The sequence below is a fragment of the Hydractinia symbiolongicarpus genome, chromosome 3, assembly GCF_029227915.1.
Source record: "Hydractinia symbiolongicarpus strain clone_291-10 chromosome 3, HSymV2.1, whole genome shotgun sequence".
In the NCBI taxonomy this organism is placed as follows: Eukaryota; Metazoa; Cnidaria; class Hydrozoa; order Anthoathecata; family Hydractiniidae; genus Hydractinia; species Hydractinia symbiolongicarpus.
The window spans coordinates 8,791,684-8,808,252 of record NC_079877.1 but is presented as its reverse complement, the minus strand read 5'-3'; the positions used below and the strand labels follow the sequence as shown (position 1 = coordinate 8,808,252).

General features: G+C 47.5%; 73 non-coding genes across 73 annotated transcripts; 13 read left to right on the top strand and 60 right to left on the bottom strand.

Annotated features, from left to right (window-relative positions):
- Positions 1–26: 26 nt before the first annotated feature.
- Positions 27–99, bottom strand: Trnaa-ugc (transfer RNA alanine (anticodon UGC)). The gene has a single exon. It is a non-coding gene; the product is annotated as a tRNA-Ala (tRNA).
- A 253-nt stretch (positions 100–352) lies between these two features.
- On the top strand, positions 353–446 carry Trnay-gua (transfer RNA tyrosine (anticodon GUA)). The gene is made up of 2 exons: positions 353–389; positions 411–446. It is a non-coding gene; the product is annotated as a tRNA-Tyr (tRNA).
- Positions 447–487: 41 nt separating this feature from the next.
- Positions 488–603, bottom strand: Trnal-caa (transfer RNA leucine (anticodon CAA)). Its single transcript has 2 exons — positions 566–603; positions 488–533 (listed from the first exon to the last, which is right to left on the bottom strand). It is a non-coding gene; the product is annotated as a tRNA-Leu (tRNA).
- A 68-nt stretch (positions 604–671) lies between these two features.
- On the bottom strand, positions 672–744 carry Trnaa-agc (transfer RNA alanine (anticodon AGC)). The gene has a single exon. It is a non-coding gene; the product is annotated as a tRNA-Ala (tRNA).
- A 253-nt stretch (positions 745–997) lies between these two features.
- Positions 998–1,069, bottom strand: Trnad-guc (transfer RNA aspartic acid (anticodon GUC)). Its single transcript has one exon. It is a non-coding gene; the product is annotated as a tRNA-Asp (tRNA).
- Positions 1,070–1,328: 259 nt separating this feature from the next.
- Trnaa-ugc (transfer RNA alanine (anticodon UGC)) lies at positions 1,329–1,401 on the bottom strand. The gene has a single exon. It is a non-coding gene; the product is annotated as a tRNA-Ala (tRNA).
- A 253-nt stretch (positions 1,402–1,654) lies between these two features.
- Positions 1,655–1,748, top strand: Trnay-gua (transfer RNA tyrosine (anticodon GUA)). Its single transcript has 2 exons — positions 1,655–1,691; positions 1,713–1,748. It is a non-coding gene; the product is annotated as a tRNA-Tyr (tRNA).
- Positions 1,749–1,789: 41 nt separating this feature from the next.
- Positions 1,790–1,905, bottom strand: Trnal-caa (transfer RNA leucine (anticodon CAA)). The gene is made up of 2 exons: positions 1,868–1,905; positions 1,790–1,835 (listed from the first exon to the last, which is right to left on the bottom strand). It is a non-coding gene; the product is annotated as a tRNA-Leu (tRNA).
- A 68-nt stretch (positions 1,906–1,973) lies between these two features.
- Positions 1,974–2,046, bottom strand: Trnaa-agc (transfer RNA alanine (anticodon AGC)). Its single transcript has one exon. It is a non-coding gene; the product is annotated as a tRNA-Ala (tRNA).
- A 107-nt stretch (positions 2,047–2,153) lies between these two features.
- On the bottom strand, positions 2,154–2,226 carry Trnak-uuu (transfer RNA lysine (anticodon UUU)). The gene has a single exon. It is a non-coding gene; the product is annotated as a tRNA-Lys (tRNA).
- A 73-nt stretch (positions 2,227–2,299) lies between these two features.
- Trnad-guc (transfer RNA aspartic acid (anticodon GUC)) lies at positions 2,300–2,371 on the bottom strand. Its single transcript has one exon. It is a non-coding gene; the product is annotated as a tRNA-Asp (tRNA).
- Positions 2,372–2,633: 262 nt separating this feature from the next.
- Positions 2,634–2,706, bottom strand: Trnaa-ugc (transfer RNA alanine (anticodon UGC)). Its single transcript has one exon. It is a non-coding gene; the product is annotated as a tRNA-Ala (tRNA).
- Positions 2,707–2,959: 253 nt separating this feature from the next.
- Trnay-gua (transfer RNA tyrosine (anticodon GUA)) lies at positions 2,960–3,053 on the top strand. Its single transcript has 2 exons — positions 2,960–2,996; positions 3,018–3,053. It is a non-coding gene; the product is annotated as a tRNA-Tyr (tRNA).
- A 41-nt stretch (positions 3,054–3,094) lies between these two features.
- Trnal-caa (transfer RNA leucine (anticodon CAA)) lies at positions 3,095–3,210 on the bottom strand. Its single transcript has 2 exons — positions 3,173–3,210; positions 3,095–3,140 (listed from the first exon to the last, which is right to left on the bottom strand). It is a non-coding gene; the product is annotated as a tRNA-Leu (tRNA).
- Positions 3,211–3,278: 68 nt separating this feature from the next.
- Trnaa-agc (transfer RNA alanine (anticodon AGC)) lies at positions 3,279–3,351 on the bottom strand. The gene has a single exon. It is a non-coding gene; the product is annotated as a tRNA-Ala (tRNA).
- Positions 3,352–3,604: 253 nt separating this feature from the next.
- On the bottom strand, positions 3,605–3,676 carry Trnad-guc (transfer RNA aspartic acid (anticodon GUC)). The gene has a single exon. It is a non-coding gene; the product is annotated as a tRNA-Asp (tRNA).
- Positions 3,677–3,935: 259 nt separating this feature from the next.
- On the bottom strand, positions 3,936–4,008 carry Trnaa-ugc (transfer RNA alanine (anticodon UGC)). Its single transcript has one exon. It is a non-coding gene; the product is annotated as a tRNA-Ala (tRNA).
- A 253-nt stretch (positions 4,009–4,261) lies between these two features.
- Positions 4,262–4,355, top strand: Trnay-gua (transfer RNA tyrosine (anticodon GUA)). The gene is made up of 2 exons: positions 4,262–4,298; positions 4,320–4,355. It is a non-coding gene; the product is annotated as a tRNA-Tyr (tRNA).
- A 41-nt stretch (positions 4,356–4,396) lies between these two features.
- Trnal-caa (transfer RNA leucine (anticodon CAA)) lies at positions 4,397–4,512 on the bottom strand. Its single transcript has 2 exons — positions 4,475–4,512; positions 4,397–4,442 (listed from the first exon to the last, which is right to left on the bottom strand). It is a non-coding gene; the product is annotated as a tRNA-Leu (tRNA).
- A 68-nt stretch (positions 4,513–4,580) lies between these two features.
- Positions 4,581–4,653, bottom strand: Trnaa-agc (transfer RNA alanine (anticodon AGC)). Its single transcript has one exon. It is a non-coding gene; the product is annotated as a tRNA-Ala (tRNA).
- A 107-nt stretch (positions 4,654–4,760) lies between these two features.
- Positions 4,761–4,833, bottom strand: Trnak-uuu (transfer RNA lysine (anticodon UUU)). The gene has a single exon. It is a non-coding gene; the product is annotated as a tRNA-Lys (tRNA).
- A 73-nt stretch (positions 4,834–4,906) lies between these two features.
- Trnad-guc (transfer RNA aspartic acid (anticodon GUC)) lies at positions 4,907–4,978 on the bottom strand. Its single transcript has one exon. It is a non-coding gene; the product is annotated as a tRNA-Asp (tRNA).
- A 262-nt stretch (positions 4,979–5,240) lies between these two features.
- Positions 5,241–5,313, bottom strand: Trnaa-ugc (transfer RNA alanine (anticodon UGC)). Its single transcript has one exon. It is a non-coding gene; the product is annotated as a tRNA-Ala (tRNA).
- Positions 5,314–5,566: 253 nt separating this feature from the next.
- Positions 5,567–5,660, top strand: Trnay-gua (transfer RNA tyrosine (anticodon GUA)). Its single transcript has 2 exons — positions 5,567–5,603; positions 5,625–5,660. It is a non-coding gene; the product is annotated as a tRNA-Tyr (tRNA).
- A 41-nt stretch (positions 5,661–5,701) lies between these two features.
- Trnal-caa (transfer RNA leucine (anticodon CAA)) lies at positions 5,702–5,817 on the bottom strand. The gene is made up of 2 exons: positions 5,780–5,817; positions 5,702–5,747 (listed from the first exon to the last, which is right to left on the bottom strand). It is a non-coding gene; the product is annotated as a tRNA-Leu (tRNA).
- Positions 5,818–5,885: 68 nt separating this feature from the next.
- Positions 5,886–5,958, bottom strand: Trnaa-agc (transfer RNA alanine (anticodon AGC)). The gene has a single exon. It is a non-coding gene; the product is annotated as a tRNA-Ala (tRNA).
- A 107-nt stretch (positions 5,959–6,065) lies between these two features.
- Positions 6,066–6,138, bottom strand: Trnak-uuu (transfer RNA lysine (anticodon UUU)). The gene has a single exon. It is a non-coding gene; the product is annotated as a tRNA-Lys (tRNA).
- Positions 6,139–6,211: 73 nt separating this feature from the next.
- Positions 6,212–6,283, bottom strand: Trnad-guc (transfer RNA aspartic acid (anticodon GUC)). Its single transcript has one exon. It is a non-coding gene; the product is annotated as a tRNA-Asp (tRNA).
- A 585-nt stretch (positions 6,284–6,868) lies between these two features.
- Positions 6,869–6,962, top strand: Trnay-gua (transfer RNA tyrosine (anticodon GUA)). Its single transcript has 2 exons — positions 6,869–6,905; positions 6,927–6,962. It is a non-coding gene; the product is annotated as a tRNA-Tyr (tRNA).
- A 41-nt stretch (positions 6,963–7,003) lies between these two features.
- On the bottom strand, positions 7,004–7,119 carry Trnal-caa (transfer RNA leucine (anticodon CAA)). The gene is made up of 2 exons: positions 7,082–7,119; positions 7,004–7,049 (listed from the first exon to the last, which is right to left on the bottom strand). It is a non-coding gene; the product is annotated as a tRNA-Leu (tRNA).
- A 68-nt stretch (positions 7,120–7,187) lies between these two features.
- On the bottom strand, positions 7,188–7,260 carry Trnaa-agc (transfer RNA alanine (anticodon AGC)). Its single transcript has one exon. It is a non-coding gene; the product is annotated as a tRNA-Ala (tRNA).
- A 107-nt stretch (positions 7,261–7,367) lies between these two features.
- Positions 7,368–7,440, bottom strand: Trnak-uuu (transfer RNA lysine (anticodon UUU)). Its single transcript has one exon. It is a non-coding gene; the product is annotated as a tRNA-Lys (tRNA).
- Positions 7,441–7,513: 73 nt separating this feature from the next.
- On the bottom strand, positions 7,514–7,585 carry Trnad-guc (transfer RNA aspartic acid (anticodon GUC)). Its single transcript has one exon. It is a non-coding gene; the product is annotated as a tRNA-Asp (tRNA).
- Positions 7,586–7,844: 259 nt separating this feature from the next.
- Positions 7,845–7,917, bottom strand: Trnaa-ugc (transfer RNA alanine (anticodon UGC)). Its single transcript has one exon. It is a non-coding gene; the product is annotated as a tRNA-Ala (tRNA).
- A 252-nt stretch (positions 7,918–8,169) lies between these two features.
- Trnay-gua (transfer RNA tyrosine (anticodon GUA)) lies at positions 8,170–8,263 on the top strand. Its single transcript has 2 exons — positions 8,170–8,206; positions 8,228–8,263. It is a non-coding gene; the product is annotated as a tRNA-Tyr (tRNA).
- A 41-nt stretch (positions 8,264–8,304) lies between these two features.
- Trnal-caa (transfer RNA leucine (anticodon CAA)) lies at positions 8,305–8,420 on the bottom strand. Its single transcript has 2 exons — positions 8,383–8,420; positions 8,305–8,350 (listed from the first exon to the last, which is right to left on the bottom strand). It is a non-coding gene; the product is annotated as a tRNA-Leu (tRNA).
- Positions 8,421–8,488: 68 nt separating this feature from the next.
- On the bottom strand, positions 8,489–8,561 carry Trnaa-agc (transfer RNA alanine (anticodon AGC)). The gene has a single exon. It is a non-coding gene; the product is annotated as a tRNA-Ala (tRNA).
- Positions 8,562–8,668: 107 nt separating this feature from the next.
- Positions 8,669–8,741, bottom strand: Trnak-uuu (transfer RNA lysine (anticodon UUU)). Its single transcript has one exon. It is a non-coding gene; the product is annotated as a tRNA-Lys (tRNA).
- Positions 8,742–8,814: 73 nt separating this feature from the next.
- On the bottom strand, positions 8,815–8,886 carry Trnad-guc (transfer RNA aspartic acid (anticodon GUC)). The gene has a single exon. It is a non-coding gene; the product is annotated as a tRNA-Asp (tRNA).
- Positions 8,887–9,145: 259 nt separating this feature from the next.
- Positions 9,146–9,218, bottom strand: Trnaa-ugc (transfer RNA alanine (anticodon UGC)). The gene has a single exon. It is a non-coding gene; the product is annotated as a tRNA-Ala (tRNA).
- A 253-nt stretch (positions 9,219–9,471) lies between these two features.
- Trnay-gua (transfer RNA tyrosine (anticodon GUA)) lies at positions 9,472–9,565 on the top strand. The gene is made up of 2 exons: positions 9,472–9,508; positions 9,530–9,565. It is a non-coding gene; the product is annotated as a tRNA-Tyr (tRNA).
- A 41-nt stretch (positions 9,566–9,606) lies between these two features.
- Trnal-caa (transfer RNA leucine (anticodon CAA)) lies at positions 9,607–9,722 on the bottom strand. Its single transcript has 2 exons — positions 9,685–9,722; positions 9,607–9,652 (listed from the first exon to the last, which is right to left on the bottom strand). It is a non-coding gene; the product is annotated as a tRNA-Leu (tRNA).
- Positions 9,723–9,790: 68 nt separating this feature from the next.
- On the bottom strand, positions 9,791–9,863 carry Trnaa-agc (transfer RNA alanine (anticodon AGC)). Its single transcript has one exon. It is a non-coding gene; the product is annotated as a tRNA-Ala (tRNA).
- Positions 9,864–9,970: 107 nt separating this feature from the next.
- Positions 9,971–10,043, bottom strand: Trnak-uuu (transfer RNA lysine (anticodon UUU)). The gene has a single exon. It is a non-coding gene; the product is annotated as a tRNA-Lys (tRNA).
- Positions 10,044–10,116: 73 nt separating this feature from the next.
- Trnad-guc (transfer RNA aspartic acid (anticodon GUC)) lies at positions 10,117–10,188 on the bottom strand. The gene has a single exon. It is a non-coding gene; the product is annotated as a tRNA-Asp (tRNA).
- A 259-nt stretch (positions 10,189–10,447) lies between these two features.
- Positions 10,448–10,520, bottom strand: Trnaa-ugc (transfer RNA alanine (anticodon UGC)). Its single transcript has one exon. It is a non-coding gene; the product is annotated as a tRNA-Ala (tRNA).
- A 253-nt stretch (positions 10,521–10,773) lies between these two features.
- Trnay-gua (transfer RNA tyrosine (anticodon GUA)) lies at positions 10,774–10,867 on the top strand. The gene is made up of 2 exons: positions 10,774–10,810; positions 10,832–10,867. It is a non-coding gene; the product is annotated as a tRNA-Tyr (tRNA).
- Positions 10,868–10,908: 41 nt separating this feature from the next.
- Trnal-caa (transfer RNA leucine (anticodon CAA)) lies at positions 10,909–11,024 on the bottom strand. The gene is made up of 2 exons: positions 10,987–11,024; positions 10,909–10,954 (listed from the first exon to the last, which is right to left on the bottom strand). It is a non-coding gene; the product is annotated as a tRNA-Leu (tRNA).
- Positions 11,025–11,092: 68 nt separating this feature from the next.
- Trnaa-agc (transfer RNA alanine (anticodon AGC)) lies at positions 11,093–11,165 on the bottom strand. The gene has a single exon. It is a non-coding gene; the product is annotated as a tRNA-Ala (tRNA).
- A 107-nt stretch (positions 11,166–11,272) lies between these two features.
- Trnak-uuu (transfer RNA lysine (anticodon UUU)) lies at positions 11,273–11,345 on the bottom strand. The gene has a single exon. It is a non-coding gene; the product is annotated as a tRNA-Lys (tRNA).
- A 73-nt stretch (positions 11,346–11,418) lies between these two features.
- Positions 11,419–11,490, bottom strand: Trnad-guc (transfer RNA aspartic acid (anticodon GUC)). Its single transcript has one exon. It is a non-coding gene; the product is annotated as a tRNA-Asp (tRNA).
- A 582-nt stretch (positions 11,491–12,072) lies between these two features.
- On the top strand, positions 12,073–12,166 carry Trnay-gua (transfer RNA tyrosine (anticodon GUA)). Its single transcript has 2 exons — positions 12,073–12,109; positions 12,131–12,166. It is a non-coding gene; the product is annotated as a tRNA-Tyr (tRNA).
- A 41-nt stretch (positions 12,167–12,207) lies between these two features.
- Positions 12,208–12,323, bottom strand: Trnal-caa (transfer RNA leucine (anticodon CAA)). The gene is made up of 2 exons: positions 12,286–12,323; positions 12,208–12,253 (listed from the first exon to the last, which is right to left on the bottom strand). It is a non-coding gene; the product is annotated as a tRNA-Leu (tRNA).
- A 68-nt stretch (positions 12,324–12,391) lies between these two features.
- Positions 12,392–12,464, bottom strand: Trnaa-agc (transfer RNA alanine (anticodon AGC)). Its single transcript has one exon. It is a non-coding gene; the product is annotated as a tRNA-Ala (tRNA).
- A 107-nt stretch (positions 12,465–12,571) lies between these two features.
- On the bottom strand, positions 12,572–12,644 carry Trnak-uuu (transfer RNA lysine (anticodon UUU)). Its single transcript has one exon. It is a non-coding gene; the product is annotated as a tRNA-Lys (tRNA).
- Positions 12,645–12,717: 73 nt separating this feature from the next.
- Positions 12,718–12,789, bottom strand: Trnad-guc (transfer RNA aspartic acid (anticodon GUC)). The gene has a single exon. It is a non-coding gene; the product is annotated as a tRNA-Asp (tRNA).
- A 259-nt stretch (positions 12,790–13,048) lies between these two features.
- Positions 13,049–13,121, bottom strand: Trnaa-ugc (transfer RNA alanine (anticodon UGC)). Its single transcript has one exon. It is a non-coding gene; the product is annotated as a tRNA-Ala (tRNA).
- Positions 13,122–13,374: 253 nt separating this feature from the next.
- On the top strand, positions 13,375–13,468 carry Trnay-gua (transfer RNA tyrosine (anticodon GUA)). The gene is made up of 2 exons: positions 13,375–13,411; positions 13,433–13,468. It is a non-coding gene; the product is annotated as a tRNA-Tyr (tRNA).
- Positions 13,469–13,509: 41 nt separating this feature from the next.
- Trnal-caa (transfer RNA leucine (anticodon CAA)) lies at positions 13,510–13,625 on the bottom strand. Its single transcript has 2 exons — positions 13,588–13,625; positions 13,510–13,555 (listed from the first exon to the last, which is right to left on the bottom strand). It is a non-coding gene; the product is annotated as a tRNA-Leu (tRNA).
- A 68-nt stretch (positions 13,626–13,693) lies between these two features.
- Trnaa-agc (transfer RNA alanine (anticodon AGC)) lies at positions 13,694–13,766 on the bottom strand. The gene has a single exon. It is a non-coding gene; the product is annotated as a tRNA-Ala (tRNA).
- A 107-nt stretch (positions 13,767–13,873) lies between these two features.
- Positions 13,874–13,946, bottom strand: Trnak-uuu (transfer RNA lysine (anticodon UUU)). Its single transcript has one exon. It is a non-coding gene; the product is annotated as a tRNA-Lys (tRNA).
- A 73-nt stretch (positions 13,947–14,019) lies between these two features.
- On the bottom strand, positions 14,020–14,091 carry Trnad-guc (transfer RNA aspartic acid (anticodon GUC)). The gene has a single exon. It is a non-coding gene; the product is annotated as a tRNA-Asp (tRNA).
- A 259-nt stretch (positions 14,092–14,350) lies between these two features.
- On the bottom strand, positions 14,351–14,423 carry Trnaa-ugc (transfer RNA alanine (anticodon UGC)). The gene has a single exon. It is a non-coding gene; the product is annotated as a tRNA-Ala (tRNA).
- A 253-nt stretch (positions 14,424–14,676) lies between these two features.
- Trnay-gua (transfer RNA tyrosine (anticodon GUA)) lies at positions 14,677–14,770 on the top strand. Its single transcript has 2 exons — positions 14,677–14,713; positions 14,735–14,770. It is a non-coding gene; the product is annotated as a tRNA-Tyr (tRNA).
- A 41-nt stretch (positions 14,771–14,811) lies between these two features.
- On the bottom strand, positions 14,812–14,927 carry Trnal-caa (transfer RNA leucine (anticodon CAA)). The gene is made up of 2 exons: positions 14,890–14,927; positions 14,812–14,857 (listed from the first exon to the last, which is right to left on the bottom strand). It is a non-coding gene; the product is annotated as a tRNA-Leu (tRNA).
- Positions 14,928–14,995: 68 nt separating this feature from the next.
- On the bottom strand, positions 14,996–15,068 carry Trnaa-agc (transfer RNA alanine (anticodon AGC)). The gene has a single exon. It is a non-coding gene; the product is annotated as a tRNA-Ala (tRNA).
- Positions 15,069–15,175: 107 nt separating this feature from the next.
- On the bottom strand, positions 15,176–15,248 carry Trnak-uuu (transfer RNA lysine (anticodon UUU)). The gene has a single exon. It is a non-coding gene; the product is annotated as a tRNA-Lys (tRNA).
- Positions 15,249–15,321: 73 nt separating this feature from the next.
- Trnad-guc (transfer RNA aspartic acid (anticodon GUC)) lies at positions 15,322–15,393 on the bottom strand. The gene has a single exon. It is a non-coding gene; the product is annotated as a tRNA-Asp (tRNA).
- A 259-nt stretch (positions 15,394–15,652) lies between these two features.
- On the bottom strand, positions 15,653–15,725 carry Trnaa-ugc (transfer RNA alanine (anticodon UGC)). Its single transcript has one exon. It is a non-coding gene; the product is annotated as a tRNA-Ala (tRNA).
- Positions 15,726–15,978: 253 nt separating this feature from the next.
- Trnay-gua (transfer RNA tyrosine (anticodon GUA)) lies at positions 15,979–16,072 on the top strand. The gene is made up of 2 exons: positions 15,979–16,015; positions 16,037–16,072. It is a non-coding gene; the product is annotated as a tRNA-Tyr (tRNA).
- A 41-nt stretch (positions 16,073–16,113) lies between these two features.
- Trnal-caa (transfer RNA leucine (anticodon CAA)) lies at positions 16,114–16,229 on the bottom strand. The gene is made up of 2 exons: positions 16,192–16,229; positions 16,114–16,159 (listed from the first exon to the last, which is right to left on the bottom strand). It is a non-coding gene; the product is annotated as a tRNA-Leu (tRNA).
- Positions 16,230–16,297: 68 nt separating this feature from the next.
- Positions 16,298–16,370, bottom strand: Trnaa-agc (transfer RNA alanine (anticodon AGC)). The gene has a single exon. It is a non-coding gene; the product is annotated as a tRNA-Ala (tRNA).
- A 107-nt stretch (positions 16,371–16,477) lies between these two features.
- Trnak-uuu (transfer RNA lysine (anticodon UUU)) lies at positions 16,478–16,550 on the bottom strand. The gene has a single exon. It is a non-coding gene; the product is annotated as a tRNA-Lys (tRNA).
- Between the last annotated feature and the right edge of the window lie 19 nt (positions 16,551–16,569).

Sequence of the window (16,569 nt, the reverse complement as noted above, 5' to 3'; positions counted from 1 at the left end):
AAATAAATAAATTAAAAACATCGTCTTGGAGGATCCGGGCATCGATCCCGGTACCTCTCGCATGCAAAGCGAGCGCTCTACCATGTGAGCTAATCCCCCTGGAAATGGTAAAAAGGTCATAGTTCGAGTGCTGTTCGCAATACTAAACTACACCTTACATCAGACACATTTCAGCTTACCTACCTTCAGCAGAGTGGCGCAGAGGAAGCGTGCTGGGCCCATAACCCAGAGGTCGGTGGATCGAAACCACCCTCTGCTACGTGCGAGCTATCGCATCATTTTAAAAACCACGTCATACTACAAACGTGACATGACCTGCATAGTCCTGCACAAGAACTGTACGATGCTACATCCACCGATAGCTCAGTTGGTAGAGCGGAGGACTGTAGACGAACTTATACCACTCAGGCATCCTTAGGTCGCTGGTTCAAATCCGGCTCGGTGGACTTGCATTTTAGGCCTAAAATTTTGTGTGGCAGGGAAAAGTTGTCGGAAGTGGGATTCGAACCCACGCCCTCATTCGAGGACCAGAATTCTCCACGCGATGAGTGGAAGAACATTTTGTCTTGAGTCTGGCGCCTTAGACCGCTCGGCCATCCCGACATGACACGAACGCTGCTGCAAATTGCTCTGCGCAAATTTCATTTATTTTACGCCTATGGAAAAGGCATTGGAGAACCCGGGCATCGATCCCGGTACCTCTCGCATGCTAAGCGAGCGCTCTACCATCTGAGCTAGTTCCCCATCAAGTTTGCTTCGCCTTTGCCACTCCGCAAATGTTACGTTATTCATCCTCTTTCGACAAGACATTGTGGTGAAAGTTAGTTCACCATCGTACCAAATAATTGTTACGCCCGATGAGGGACTCGAACGCGCGACCCTCAGATTAAAAGTCTGATGCTCTACCGACTGAGCTAACCGGGCGTAAATCTGTATTCCCGGACAGTCCCGCGAACGCTACTGACGTGAAACGAAACATTGACAAGATAAAAAGAACCTCCCCGGCGGGGAATCGAACCCCGGTCTCCCGCGTGACAGGCGGGGATACTTACCACTATACTACCGAGGACGAGTTCATATTTAAATAATATGTTCGCGATGGCGTCAATGCCCGAATGCCACACGGTCGATCATGTTAAAAGCTGAAACTGTGTATACTGTCAATGCGAAATTAAACAGCAAGAAATGCTCTAGACATATGCAGCGCGGTTTAGTATTATTATTATTATTATTAATACCAGGTAATCTTAGGAGCATCATAAATCCTCTTATGACCATTGGCAACTACTGAAATTAGTATAAAAATAAATAAATTAAAAACATCGCCTTGGAGGATCCGGGCATCGATCCCGGTACCTCTCGCATGCAAAGCGAGCGCTCTACCATGTGAGCTAATCCCCCTGGAAATGGTAAAAAGGTCATAGTTCGAGTGCTGTTCGCAATACTAAACTACACCTTACATCAGACACATTTCAGCTTACCTACCTTCAGCAGAGTGGTGCAGAGGAAGCGTGCTGGGCCCATAACCCAGAGGTCGGTGGATCGAAACCACCCTCTGCTACGTGCGAGCTATCGCATCATTTTAAAAACCACGTCATACTACAAACGTGACATGACCTGCATAGTCCTGCACAAGAACTGTACGATGCTACATCCACCGATAGCTCAGTTGGTAGAGCGGAGGACTGTAGACGAACTTATACCACTCAGGCATCCTTAGGTCGCTGGTTCAAATCCGGCTCGGTGGACTTGCATTTTAGGCCTAAAATTTTGTGTGGCAGGGAAAAGTTGTCGGAAGTGGGATTCGAACCCACGCCCTCATTCGAGGACCAGAATTCTCCACGCGATGAGTGGAAGAACATTTTGTCTTGAGTCTGGCGCCTTAGACCGCTCGGCCATCCCGACATGACACGAACGCTGCTGCAAATTGCTCTGCGCAAATTTCATTTATTTTACGCCTATGGAAAAGGCATTGGAGAACCCGGGCATCGATCCCGGTACCTCTCGCATGCTAAGCGAGCGCTCTACCATCTGAGCTAGTTCCCCATCAAGTTTGCTTCGCCTTTGCCACTCCGCAAATGTTACGTTATTCATCCTCTTTCGACAAGACATTGTGGTGAAAGTTAGTTCACCATCGTACCAAATAATTGTTACGCCCGATGAGGGACTCGAACCCGCGACCCTCAGATTAAAAGTCTGATGCTCTACCGACTGAGCTAACCGGGCGTAAATCTGTATTCCCGGACAGTCCCGCGAACGCTACTGACGTGAAACGAAACATTGACAAGATAAAAAGAACCTCCCCGGCGGGGAATCGAACCCCGGTCTCCCGCGTGACAGGCGGGGATACTTACCACTATACTACCGAGGACGAGTTCATATTTAAATAATATGTTCGCGATGGCGTCAATGCCCGAATGCCACACGGTCGATCATGTTAAAAGCTGAAACTGTGTATACTGTCAATGCGAAATTAAACAGCAAGAAATGCTCTAGACATATGCAGCGCGGTTTAGTATTATTATTATTATTATTATTAATACCAGGTAATCTTAGGAGCATCATAAATCCTCTTATGACCATTGGCAACTACTGAAATTAGTATAAAAATAAATAAATTAAAAACATCGTCTTGGAGGATCCGGGCATCGATCCCGGTACCTCTCGCATGCAAAGCGAGCGCTCTACCATGTGAGCTAATCCCCCTGGAAATGGTAAAAAGGTCATAGTTCGAGTGCTGTTCGCAATACTAAACTACACCTTACATCAGACACATTTCAGCTTACCTACCTTCAGCAGAGTGGCGCAGAGGAAGCGTGCTGGGCCCATAGCCCAGAGGTCGGTGGATCGAAACCACCCTCTGCTACGTGCGAGCTATCGCATCATTTTAAAAACCACGTCATACTACAAACGTGACATGACTTGCATAGTCCTGCACAAGAACTGTACGATGCTACATCCACCGATAGCTCAGTTGGTAGAGCGGAGGACTGTAGACGAACTTATACCACTCAGGCATCATTAGGTCGCTGGTTCAAATCCGGCTCGGTGGACTTGCATTTTAGGCCTAAAATTTTGTGTGGCAGGGAAAAGTTGTCGGAAGTGGGATTCGAACCCACGCCCTCATTCGAGGACCAGAATTCTCCACGCGATGAGTGGAAGAACATTTTGTCTTGAGTCTGGCGCCTTAGACCGCTCGGCCATCCCGACATGACACGAACGCTGCTGCAAATTGCTCTGCGCAAATTTCATTTATTTTACGCCTATGGAAAAGGCATTGGAGAACCCGGGCATCGATCCCGGTACCTCTCGCATGCTAAGCGAGCGCTCTACCATCTGAGCTAGTTCCCCATCAAGTTTGCTTCGCCTTTGCCACTCCGCAAATGTTACGTTATTCATCCTCTTTCGACAAGACATTGTGGTGAAAGTTAGTTCACCATCGTACCAAATAATTGTTACGCCCGATGAGGGACTCGAACGCGCGACCCTCAGATTAAAAGTCTGATGCTCTACCGACTGAGCTAACCGGGCGTAAATCTGTATTCCCGGACAGTCCCGCGAACGCTACTGACGTGAAACGAAACATTGACAAGATAAAAAGAACCTCCCCGGCGGGGAATCGAACCCCGGTCTCCCGCGTGACAGGCGGGGATACTTACCACTATACTACCGAGGACGAGTTCATATTTAAATAATATGTTCGCGATGGGGTCAATGCCCGAATGCCACACGGTCGATCATGTTAAAAGCTGAAACTGTGTATACTGTCAATGCGAAATTAAACAGCAAGAAATGCTCTAGACATATGCAGCGCGGTTTAGTATTATTATTATTATTATTAATACCAGGTAATCTTAGGAGCATCATAAATCCTCTTATGACCATTGGCAACTACTGAAATTAGTATAAAAATAAATAAATTAAAAACATCGCCTTGGAGGATCCGGGCATCGATCCCGGTACCTCTCGCATGCAAAGCGAGCGCTCTACCATGTGAGCTAATCCCCCTGGAAATGGTAAAAAGGTCATAGTTCGAGTGCTGTTCGCAATACTAAACTACACCTTACATCAGACACATTTCAGCTTACCTACCTTCAGCAGAGTGGTGCAGAGGAAGCGTGCTGGGCCCATAACCCAGAGGTCGGTGGATCGAAACCACCCTCTGCTACGTGCGAGCTATCGCATCATTTTAAAAACCACGTCATACTACAAACGTGACATGACCTGCATAGTCCTGCACAAGAACTGTACGATGCTACATCCACCGATAGCTCAGTTGGTAGAGCGGAGGACTGTAGACGAACTTATACCACTCAGGCATCCTTAGGTCGCTGGTTCAAATCCGGCTCGGTGGACTTGCATTTTAGGCCTAAAATTTTGTGTGGCAGGGAAAAGTTGTCGGAAGTGGGATTCGAACCCACGCCCTCATTCGAGGACCAGAATTCTCCACGCGATGAGTGGAAGAACATTTTGTCTTGAGTCTGGCGCCTTAGACCGCTCGGCCATCCCGACATGACACGAACGCTGCTGCAAATTGCTCTGCGCAAATTTCATTTATTTTACGCCTATGGAAAAGGCATTGGAGAACCCGGGCATCGATCCCGGTACCTCTCGCATGCTAAGCGAGCGCTCTACCATCTGAGCTAGTTCCCCATCAAGTTTGCTTCGCCTTTGCCACTCCGCAAATGTTACGTTATTCATCCTCTTTCGACAAGACATTGTGGTGAAAGTTAGTTCACCATCGTACCAAATAATTGTTACGCCCGATGAGGGACTCGAACCCGCGACCCTCAGATTAAAAGTCTGATGCTCTACCGACTGAGCTAACCGGGCGTAAATCTGTATTCCCGGACAGTCCCGCGAACGCTACTGACGTGAAACGAAACATTGACAAGATAAAAAGAACCTCCCCGGCGGGGAATCGAACCCCGGTCTCCCGCGTGACAGGCGGGGATACTTACCACTATACTACCGAGGACGAGTTCATATTTAAATAATATGTTCGCGATGGCGTCAATGCCCGAATGCCACACGGTCGATCATGTTAAAAGCTGAAACTGTGTATACTGTCAATGCGAAATTAAACAGCAAGAAATGCTCTAGACATATGCAGCGCGGTTTAGTATTATTATTATTATTATTATTAATACCAGGTAATCTTAGGAGCATCATAAATCCTCTTATGACCATTGGCAACTACTGAAATTAGTATAAAAATAAATAAATTAAAAACATCGTCTTGGAGGATCCGGGCATCGATCCCGGTACCTCTCGCATGCAAAGCGAGCGCTCTACCATGTGAGCTAATCCCCCTGGAAATGGTAAAAAGGTCATAGTTCGAGTGCTGTTCGCAATACTAAACTACACCTTACATCAGACACATTTCAGCTTACCTACCTTCAGCAGAGTGGCGCAGAGGAAGCGTGCTGGGCCCATAGCCCAGAGGTCGGTGGATCGAAACCACCCTCTGCTACGTGCGAGCTATCGCATCATTTTAAAAACCACGTCATACTACAAACGTGACATGACTTGCATAGTCCTGCACAAGAACTGTACGATGCTACATCCACCGATAGCTCAGTTGGTAGAGCGGAGGACTGTAGACGAACTTATACCACTCAGGCATCATTAGGTCGCTGGTTCAAATCCGGCTCGGTGGACTTGCATTTTAGGCCTAAAATTTTGTGTGGCAGGGAAAAGTTGTCGGAAGTGGGATTCGAACCCACGCCCTCATTCGAGGACCAGAATTCTCCACGCGATGAGTGGAAGAACATTTTGTCTTGAGTCTGGCGCCTTAGACCGCTCGGCCATCCCGACATGACACGAACGCTGCTGCAAATTGCTCTGCGCAAATTTCATTTATTTTACGCCTATGGAAAAGGCATTGGAGAACCCGGGCATCGATCCCGGTACCTCTCGCATGCTAAGCGAGCGCTCTACCATCTGAGCTAGTTCCCCATCAAGTTTGCTTCGCCTTTGCCACTCCGCAAATGTTACGTTATTCATCCTCTTTCGACAAGACATTGTGGTGAAAGTTAGTTCACCATCGTACCAAATAATTGTTACGCCCGATGAGGGACTCGAACCCGCGACCCTCAGATTAAAAGTCTGATGCTCTACCGACTGAGCTAACCGGGCGTAAATCTGTATTCCCGGACAGTCCCGCGAACGCTACTGACGTGAAACGAAACATTGACAAGATAAAAAGAACCTCCCCGGCGGGGAATCGAACCCCGGTCTCCCGCGTGACAGGCGGGGATACTTACCACTATACTACCGAGGACGAGTTCATATTTAAATAATATGTTCGCGATGGCGTCAATGCCCGAATGCCACACGGTCGATCATGTTAAAAGCTGAAACTGTGTATACTGTCAATGCGAAATTAAACAGCAAGAAATGCTCTAGACATATGCAGCGCGGTTTAGTATTATTATTATTATTATTAATACCAGGTAATCTTAGGAGCATCATAAATCCTCTTATGACCATTGGCAACTACTGAAATTAGTATAAAAATAAATAAATTAAAAACATCGTCTTGGAAGATCCGGGCATCGATCCCGGTACCTCTCGCATGCAAAGCGAGCGCTCTACCATGTGAGCTAATCCCCCTGGAAATGGTAAAAAGGTCATAGTTCGAGTGCTGTTCGCAATACTAAACTACACCTTACATCAAACACATTTCAGCTTACCTACCTTCAGCAGAGTGGCGCAGAGGAAGCGTGCTGGGCCCATAACCCAGAGGTCGGTGGATCGAAACCACCCTCTGCTACGTGCGAGCTATCGCATCATTTTAAAAACCACGTCATACTACAAACGTGACATGACCTGCATAGTCCTGCACAAGAACTGTACGATGCTACATCCACCGATAGCTCAGTTGGTGGAGCGGAGGACTGTAGACGAACTTATACCACTCAGGCATCCTTAGGTCGCTGGTTCAAATCCGGCTCGGTGGACTTGCATTTTAGGCCTAAAATTTTGTGTGGCAGGGAAAAGTTGTCGGAAGTGGGATTCGAACCCACGCCCTCATTCGAGGACCAGAATTCTCCACGCGATGAGTGGAAGAACATTTTGTCTTGAGTCTGGCGCCTTAGACCGCTCGGCCATCCCGACATGACACGAACGCTGCTGCAAATTGCTCTGCGCAAATTTCATTTATTTTACGCCTATGGAAAAGGCATTGGAGAACCCGGGCATCGATCCCGGTACCTCTCGCATGCTAAGCGAGCGCTCTACCATCTGAGCTAGTTCCCCATCAAGTTTGCTTCGCCTTTGCCACTCCGCAAATGTTACGTTATTCATCCTCTTTCGACAAGACATTGTGGTGAAAGTTAGTTCACCATCGTACCAAATAATTGTTACGCCCGATGAGGGACTCGAACCCGCGACCCTCAGATTAAAAGTCTGATGCTCTACCGACTGAGCTAACCGGGCGTAAATCTGTATTCCCGGACAGTCCCGCGAACGCTACTGACGTGAAACGAAACATTGACAAGATAAAAAGAACCTCCCCGGCGGGGAATCGAACCCCGGTCTCCCGCGTGACAGGCGGGGATACTTACCACTATACTACCGAGGACGAGTTCATATTTAAATAATATGTTCGCGATGGCGTCAATGCCCGAATGCCACACGGTCGATCATGTTAAAAGCTGAAACTGTGTATACTGTCAATGCGAAATTAAACAGCAAGAAATGCTCTAGACATATGCAGCGCGGTTTAGTATTATTATTATTATTATTAATACCAGGTAATCTTAGGAGCATCATAAATCCTCTTATGACCATTGGCAACTACTGAAATTAGTATAAAAATAAATAAATTAAAAACATCGTCTTGGAGGATCCGGGCATCGATCCCGGTACCTCTCGCATGCAAAGCGAGCGCTCTACCATGTGAGCTAATCCCCCTGGAAATGGTAAAAAGGTCATAGTTCGAGTGCTGTTCGCAATACTAAACTACACCTTACATCAGCACATTTCAGCTTACCTACCTTCAGCAGAGTGGCGCAGAGGAAGCGTGCTGGGCCCATAACCCAGAGGTCGGTGGATCGAAACCACCCTCTGCTACGTGCGAGCTATCGCATCATTTTAAAAACCACGTCATACTACAAACGTGACATGACCTGCATAGTCCTGCACAAGAACTGTACGATGCTACATCCACCGATAGCTCAGTTGGTAGAGCGGAGGACTGTAGACGAACTTATACCACTCAGGCATCCTTAGGTCGCTGGTTCAAATCCGGCTCGGTGGACTTGCATTTTAGGCCTAAAATTTTGTGTGGCAGGGAAAAGTTGTCGGAAGTGGGATTCGAACCCACGCCCTCATTCGAGGACCAGAATTCTCCACGCGATGAGTGGAAGAACATTTTGTCTTGAGTCTGGCGCCTTAGACCGCTCGGCCATCCCGACATGACACGAACGCTGCTGCAAATTGCTCTGCGCAAATTTCATTTATTTTACGCCTATGGAAAAGGCATTGGAGAACCCGGGCATCGATCCCGGTACCTCTCGCATGCTAAGCGAGCGCTCTACCATCTGAGCTAGTTCCCCATCAAGTTTGCTTCGCCTTTGCCACTCCGCAAATGTTACGTTATTCATCCTCTTTCGACAAGACATTGTGGTGAAAGTTAGTTCACCATCGTACCAAATAATTGTTACGCCCGATGAGGGACTCGAACCCGCGACCCTCAGATTAAAAGTCTGATGCTCTACCGACTGAGCTAACCGGGCGTAAATCTGTATTCCCGGACAGTCCCGCGAACGCTACTGACGTGAAACGAAACATTGACAAGATAAAAAGAACCTCCCCGGCGGGGAATCGAACCCCGGTCTCCCGCGTGACAGGCGGGGATACTTACCACTATACTACCGAGGACGAGTTCATATTTAAATAATATGTTCGCGATGGCGTCAATGCCCGAATGCCACACGGTCGATCATGTTAAAAGCTGAAACTGTGTATACTGTCAATGCGAAATTAAACAGCAAGAAATGCTCTAGACATATGCAGCGCGGTTTAGTATTATTATTATTATTATTAATACCAGGTAATCTTAGGAGCATCATAAATCCTCTTATGACCATTGGCAACTACTGAAATTAGTATAAAAATAAATAAATTAAAAACATCGTCTTGGAGGATCCGGGCATCGATCCCGGTACCTCTCGCATGCAAAGCGAGTGCTCTACCATGTGAGCTAATCCCCCTGGAAATGGTAAAAAGGTCATAGTTCGAGTGCTGTTCGCAATACTAAACTACACCTTACATCAGACACATTTCAGCTTACCTACCTTCAGCAGAGTGGCGCAGAGGAAGCGTGCTGGGCCCATAACCCAGAGGTCGGTGGATAGAAACCACCCTCTGCTACGTGCGAGCTATCGCATCATTTTAAAAACCACGTCATACTACAAACGTGACATGACCTGCATAGTCCTGCACAAGAACTGTACGATGCTACATCCACCGATAGCTCAGTTGGTAGAGCGGAGGACTGTAGACGAACTTATACCACTCAGGCATCCTTAGGTCGCTGGTTCAAATCCGGCTCGGTGGACTTGCATTTTAGGCCTAAAATTTTGTGTGGCAGGGAAAAGTTGTCGGAAGTGGGATTCGAACCCACGCCCTCATTCGAGGACCAGAATTCTCCACGCGATGAGTGGAAGAACATTTTGTCTTGAGTCTGGCGCCTTAGACCGCTCGGCCATCCCGACATGACACGAACGCTGCTGCAAATTGCTCTGCGCAAATTTCATTTATTTTACGCCTATGGAAAAGGCATTGGAGAACCCGGGCATCGATCCCGGTACCTCTCGCATGCTAAGCGAGCGCTCTACCATCTGAGCTAGTTCCCCATCAAGTTTGCTTCGCCTTTGCCACTCCGCAAATGTTACGTTATTCATCCTCTTTCGACAAGACATTGTGGTGAAAGTTAGTTCACCATCGTACCAAATAATTGTTACGCCCGATGAGGGACTCGAACCCGCGACCCTCAGATTAAAAGTCTGATGCTCTACCGACTGAGCTAACCGGGCGTAAATCTGTATTCCCGGACAGTCCCGCGAACGCTACTGACGTGAAACGAAACATTGACAAGATAAAAAGAACCTCCCCGGCGGGGAATCGAACCCCGGTCTCCCGCGTGACAGGCGGGGATACTTACCACTATACTACCGAGGACGAGTTCATATTTAAATAATATGTTCGCGATGGCGTCAATGCCCGAATGCCACACGGTCGATCATGTTAAAAGCTGAAACTGTGTATACTGTCAATGCGAAATTAAACAGCAAGAAATGCTCTAGACATATGCAGCGCGGTTTAGTATTATTATTATTATTATTAATACCAGGTAATCTTAGGAGCATCATAAATCCTCTTATGACCATTGGCAACTACTGAAATTAGTATAAAAATAAATAAATTAAAAACATCGTCTTGGAGGATCCGGGCATTGATCCCGGTACCTCTCGCATGCAAAGCGAGCGCTCTACCATGTGAGCTAATCCCCCTGGAAATGGTAAAAAGGTCATAGTTCGAGTGCTGTTCGCAATACTAAACTACACCTTACATCAGACACATTTCAGCTTACCTACCTTCAGCAGAGTGGCGCAGAGGAAGCGTGCTGGGCCCATAACCCAGAGGTCGGTGGATCGAAACCACCCTCTGCTACGTGCGAGCTATCGCATCATTTTAAAAACCACGTCATACTACAAACGTGACATGACCTGCATAGTCCTGCACAAGAACTGTACGATGCTACATCCACCGATAGCTCAGTTGGTAGAGCGGAGGACTGTAGACGAACTTATACCACTCAGGCATCCTTAGGTCGCTGGTTCAAATCCGGCTCGGTGGACTTGCATTTTAGGCCTAAAATTTTGTGTGGCAGGGAAAAGTTGTCGGAAGTGGGATTCGAACCCACGCCCTCATTCGAGGACCAGAATTCTCCACGCGATGAGTGGAAGAACATTTTGTCTTGAGTCTGGCGCCTTAGACCGCTCGGCCATCCCGACATGACACGAACGCTGCTGCAAATTGCTCTGCGCAAATTTCATTTATTTTACGCCTATGGAAAAGGCATTGGAGAACCCGGGCATCGATCCCGGTACCTCTCGCATGCTAAGCGAGCGCTCTACCATCTGAGCTAGTTCCCCATCAAGTTTGCTTCGCCTTTGCCACTCCGCAAATGTTACGTTATTCATCCTCTTTCGACAAGACATTGTGGTGAAAGTTAGTTCACCATCGTACCAAATAATTGTTACGCCCGATGAGGGACTCGAACCCGCGACCCTCAGATTAAAAGTCTGATGCTCTACCGACTGAGCTAACCGGGCGTAAATCTGTATTCCCGGACAGTCCCGCGAACGCTACTGACGTGAAACGAAACATTGACAAGATAAAAAGAACCTCCCCGGCGGGGAATCGAACCCCGGTCTCCCGCGTGACAGGCGGGGATACTTACCACTGTACTACCGAGGACGAGTTCATATTTAAATAATATGTTCGCGATGGCGTCAATGCCCGAATGCCACACGGTCGATCATGTTAAAAGCTGAAACTGTGTATACTGTCAATGCGAAATTAAACAGCAAGAAATGCTCTAGACATATGCAGCGCGGTTTAGTATTATTATTATTATTAATACCAGGTAATCTTAGGAGCATCATAAATCCTCTTATGACCATTGGCAACTAGTGAAATTAGTATAAAAATAAATAAATTAAAAACATCGTCTTGGAGGATCCGGGCATCGATCCCGGTACCTCTCACATGCAAAGCGAGCGCTCTACCATGTGAGCTAATCCCCCTGGAAATGGTGAAAAGGTCATAGTTCGAGTGCTGTTCGCAATACTAAACTACACCTTACATCAGACACATTTCAGCTTACCTACCTTCAGCAGAGTGGCGCAGAGGAAGCGTGCTGGGCCCATAACCCAGAGGTCGGTGGATCGAAACCACCCTCTGCTACGTGCGAGCTATCGCATCATTTTAAAAACCACGTCATACTACAAACGTGACATGACCTGCATAGTCCTGCACAAGAACTGTACGATGCTACATCCACCGATAGCTCAGTTGGTAGAGCGGAGGACTGTAGACGAACTTATACCACTCAGGCATCCTTAGGTCGCTGGTTCAAATCCGGCTCGGTGGACTTGCATTTTAGGCCTAAAATTTTGTGTGGCAGGGAAAAGTTGTCGGAAGTGGGATTCGAACCCACGCCCTCATTCGAGGACCAGAATTCTCCACGCGATGAGTGGAAGAACATTTTGTCTTGAGTCTGGCGCCTTAGACCGCTCGGCCATCCCGACATGACACGAACGCTGCTGCAAATTGCTCTGCGCAAATTTCATTTATTTTACGCCTATGGAAAAGGCATTGGAGAACCCGGGCATCGATCCCGGTACCTCTCGCATGCTAAGCGAGCGCTCTACCATCTGAGCTAGTTCCCCATCAAGTTTGCTTCGCCTTTGCCACTCCGCAAATGTTACGTTATTCATCCTCTTTCGACAAGACATTGTGGTGAAAGTTAGTTCACCATCGTACCAAATAATTGTTACGCCCGATGAGGGACTCGAACCCGCGACCCTCAGATTAAAAGTCTGATGCTCTACCGACTGAGCTAACCGGGCGTAAATCTGTATTCCCGGACAGTCCCGCGAACGCTACTGACGTGAAACGAAACATTGACAAGATAAAAAGAACCTCCCCGGCGGGGAATTGAACCCCGGTCTCCCGCGTGACAGGCGGGGATACTTACCACTGTACTACCGAGGACGAGTTCATATTTAAATAATATGTTCGCGATGGCGTCAATGCCCGAATGCCACACGGTCGATCATGTTAAAAGCTGAAACTGTGTATACTGTCAATGCGAAATTAAACAGCAAGAAATGCTCTAGACATATGCAGCGCGGTTTAGTATTATTATTATTATTATTAATACCAGGTAATCTTAGGAGCATCATAAATCCTCTTATGACCATTGGCAACTACTGAAATTAGTATAAAAATAAATAAATTAAAAACATCGTCTTGGAGGATCCGGGCATCGATCCCGGTACCTCTCGCTTGCAAAGCGAGCGCTCTACCATGTGAGCTAATCCCCCTGGAAATGGTAAAAAGGTCATAGTTCGAGTGCTGTTCGCAATACTAAACTACACCTTACATCAGACACATTTCAGCTTACCTACCTTCAGCAGAGTGGCGCAGAGGAAGCGTGCTGGGCCCATAACCCAGAGGTCGGTGGATCGAAACCACCCTCTGCTACGTGCGAGCTATCGCATCATTTTAAAAACCACGTCATACTACAAACGTGACATGACCTGCATAGTCCTGCACAAGAACTGTACGATGCTACATCCACCGATAGCTCAGTTGGTAGAGCGGAGGACTGTAGACGAACTTATACCACTCAGGCATCCTTAGGTCGCTGGTTCAAATCCGGCTCGGTGGACTTGCATTTTAGGCCTAAAATTTTGTGTGGCAGGGAAAAGTTGTCGGAAGTGGGATTCGAACCCACGCCCTCATTCGAGGACCAGAATTCTCCACGCGATGAGTGGAAGAACATTTTGTCTTGAGTCTGGCGCCTTAGACCGCTCGGCCATCCCGACATGACACGAACGCTGCTGCAAATTGCTCTGCGCAAATTTCATTTATTTTACGCCTATGGAAAAGGCATTGGAGAACCCGGGCATCGATCCCGGTACCTCTCGCATGCTAAGCGAGCGCTCTACCATCTGAGCTAGTTCCCCATCAAGTTTGCTTCGCCTTTGCCACTCCGCAAATGTTACGTTATTCATCCTCTTTCGACAAGACATTGTGGTGAAAGTTAGTTCACCATCGTACCAAATAATTGTTACGCCCGATGAGGGACTCGAACCCGCGACCCTCAGATTAAAAGTCTGATGCTTTACCGACTGAGCTAACCGGGCGTAAATCTGTATTCCCGGACAGTCCCGCGAACGCTACTGACGTGAAACGAAACATTGACAAGATAAAAAGAACCTCCCCGGCGGGGAATCGAACCCCGGTCTCCCGCGTGACAGGCGGGGATACTTACCACTATACTACCGAGGACGAGTTCATATTTAAATAATATGTTCGCGATGGCGTCAATGCCCGAATGCCACACGGTCGATCATGTTAAAAGCTGAAACTGTGTATACTGTCAATGCGAAATTAAACAGCAAGAAATGCTCTAGACATATGCAGCGCGGTTTAGTATTATTATTATTATTATTAATACCAGGTAATCTTAGGAGCATCATAAATCCTCTTATGACCATTGGCAACTACTGAAATTAGTATAAAAATAAATAAATTAAAAACATCGTCTTGGAGGATCCGGGCATCGATCCCGGTACCTCTCGCATGCAAAGCGAGCGCTCTACCATGTGAGCTAATCCCCCTGGAAATGGTAAAAAGGTCATAGTTCGAGTGCTGTTCGCAATACTAAACTACACCTTACATCAGACACATTTCAGCTTACCTACCTTCAGCAGAGTGGCGCAGAGGAAGCGTGCTGGGCCCATAACCCAGAGGTCGGTGGATCGAAACCACCCTCTGCTACGTGCGAGCTATCGCATCATTTTAAAAACCACGTCATACTACAAACGTGACATGACCTGCATAGTCCTGCACAAGAACTGTACGATGCTACATCCACCGATAGCTCAGTTGGTAGAGCGGAGGACTGTAGACGAACTTATACCACTCAGGCATCCTTAGGTCGCTGGTTCAAATCCGGCTCGGTGGACTTGCATTTTAGGCCTAAAATTTTGTGTGGCAGGGAAAAGTTGTCGGAAGTGGGATTCGCACCCACGCCCTCATTCGAGGACCAGAATTCTCCACGCGATGAGTGGAAGAACATTTTGTCTTGAGTCTGGCGCCTTAGACCGCTCGGCCATCCCGACATGACACGAACGCTGCTGCAAATTGCTCTGCGCAAATTTCATTTATTTTACGCCTATGGAAAAGGCATTGGAGAACCCGGGCATCGATCCCGGTACCTCTCGCATGCTAAGCGAGCGCTCTACCATCTGAGCTAGTTCCCCATCAAGTTTGCTTCGCCTTTGCCACTCCGCAAATGTTACGTTATTCATCCTCTTTCGACAAGACATTGTGGTGAAAGTTAGTTCACCATCGTACCAAATAATTGTTACGCCCGATGAGGGACTCGAACCCGCGACCCTCAGATTAAAAGTCTGATGCTCTACCGACTGAGCTAACCGGGCGTAAATCTGTATTCCCGGACAGTCCCGCGAACGCTACTGACGTGAAACGAAACATTGACAAGATAAAAAGAACCTCCCCGGCGGGGAATCGAACCCCGGTCTCCCGCGTGACAGGCGGGGATACTTACCACTATACTACCGAGGACGAGTTCATATTTAAATAATATGTTCGCGATGGCGTCAATGCCCGAATGCCACACGGTCGATCATGTTAAAAGCTGAAACTGTGTATACTGTCAATGCGAAATTAAACAGCAAGAAATGCTCTAGACATATGCAGCGCGGTTTAGTATTATTATTATTATTATTAATACCAGGTAATCTTAGGAGCATCATAAATCCTCTTATGACCATTGGCAACTACTGAAATTAGTATAAAAATAAATAAATTAAAAACATCGTCTTGGAGGATCCGGGCATCGATCCCGGTACCTCTCGCATGCAAAGCGAGCGCTCTACCATGTGAGCTAATCCCCCTGGAAATGGTAAAAAGGTCATAGTTCGAGTGCTGTTCGCAATACTAAACTACACCTTACATCAGACACATTTCAGCTTACCTACCTTCAGCAGAGTGGCGCAGAGGAAGCGTGCTGGGCCCATAACCCAGAGGTCGGTGGATCGAAACCACCCTCTGCTACGTGCGAGCTATCGCATCATTTTAAAAACCACGTCATACTACAAACGTGACATGACCTGCATAGTCCTGCACAAGAACTGTACGATGCTACATCCACCGATAGCTCAGTTGGTAGAGCGGAGGACTGTAGACGAACTTATACCACTCAGGCATCCTTAGGTCGCTGGTTCAAATCCGGCTCGGTGGACTTGCATTTTAGGCCTAAAATTTTGTGTGGCAGGGAAAAGTTGTCGGAAGTGGGATTCGAACCCACGCCCTCATTCGAGGACCAGAATTCTCCACGCGATGAGTGGAAGAACATTTTGTCTTGAGTCTGGCGCCTTAGACCGCTCGGCCATCCCGACATGACACGAACGCTGCTGCAAATTGCTCTGCGCAAATTTCATTTATTTTACGCCTATGGAAAAGGCATTGGAGAACCCGGGCATCGATCCCGGTACCTCTCGCATGCTAAGCGAGCGCTCTACCATCTGAGCTAGTTCCCCATCAAGTTTGCTTCGCCTTTGCCACTCCGCAAATGTTACGTTATTCATCCTCTTTCGACAAGACATTGTGGTGAAAGTTAGTTCACCATCGTACCAAATAATTGTTACGCCCGATGAGGGACTCGAACCCGCGACCCTCAGATTAAAAGTCTGATGCTCTACCGACTGAGCTAACCGGGCGTAAATCTGTATTCCCGGA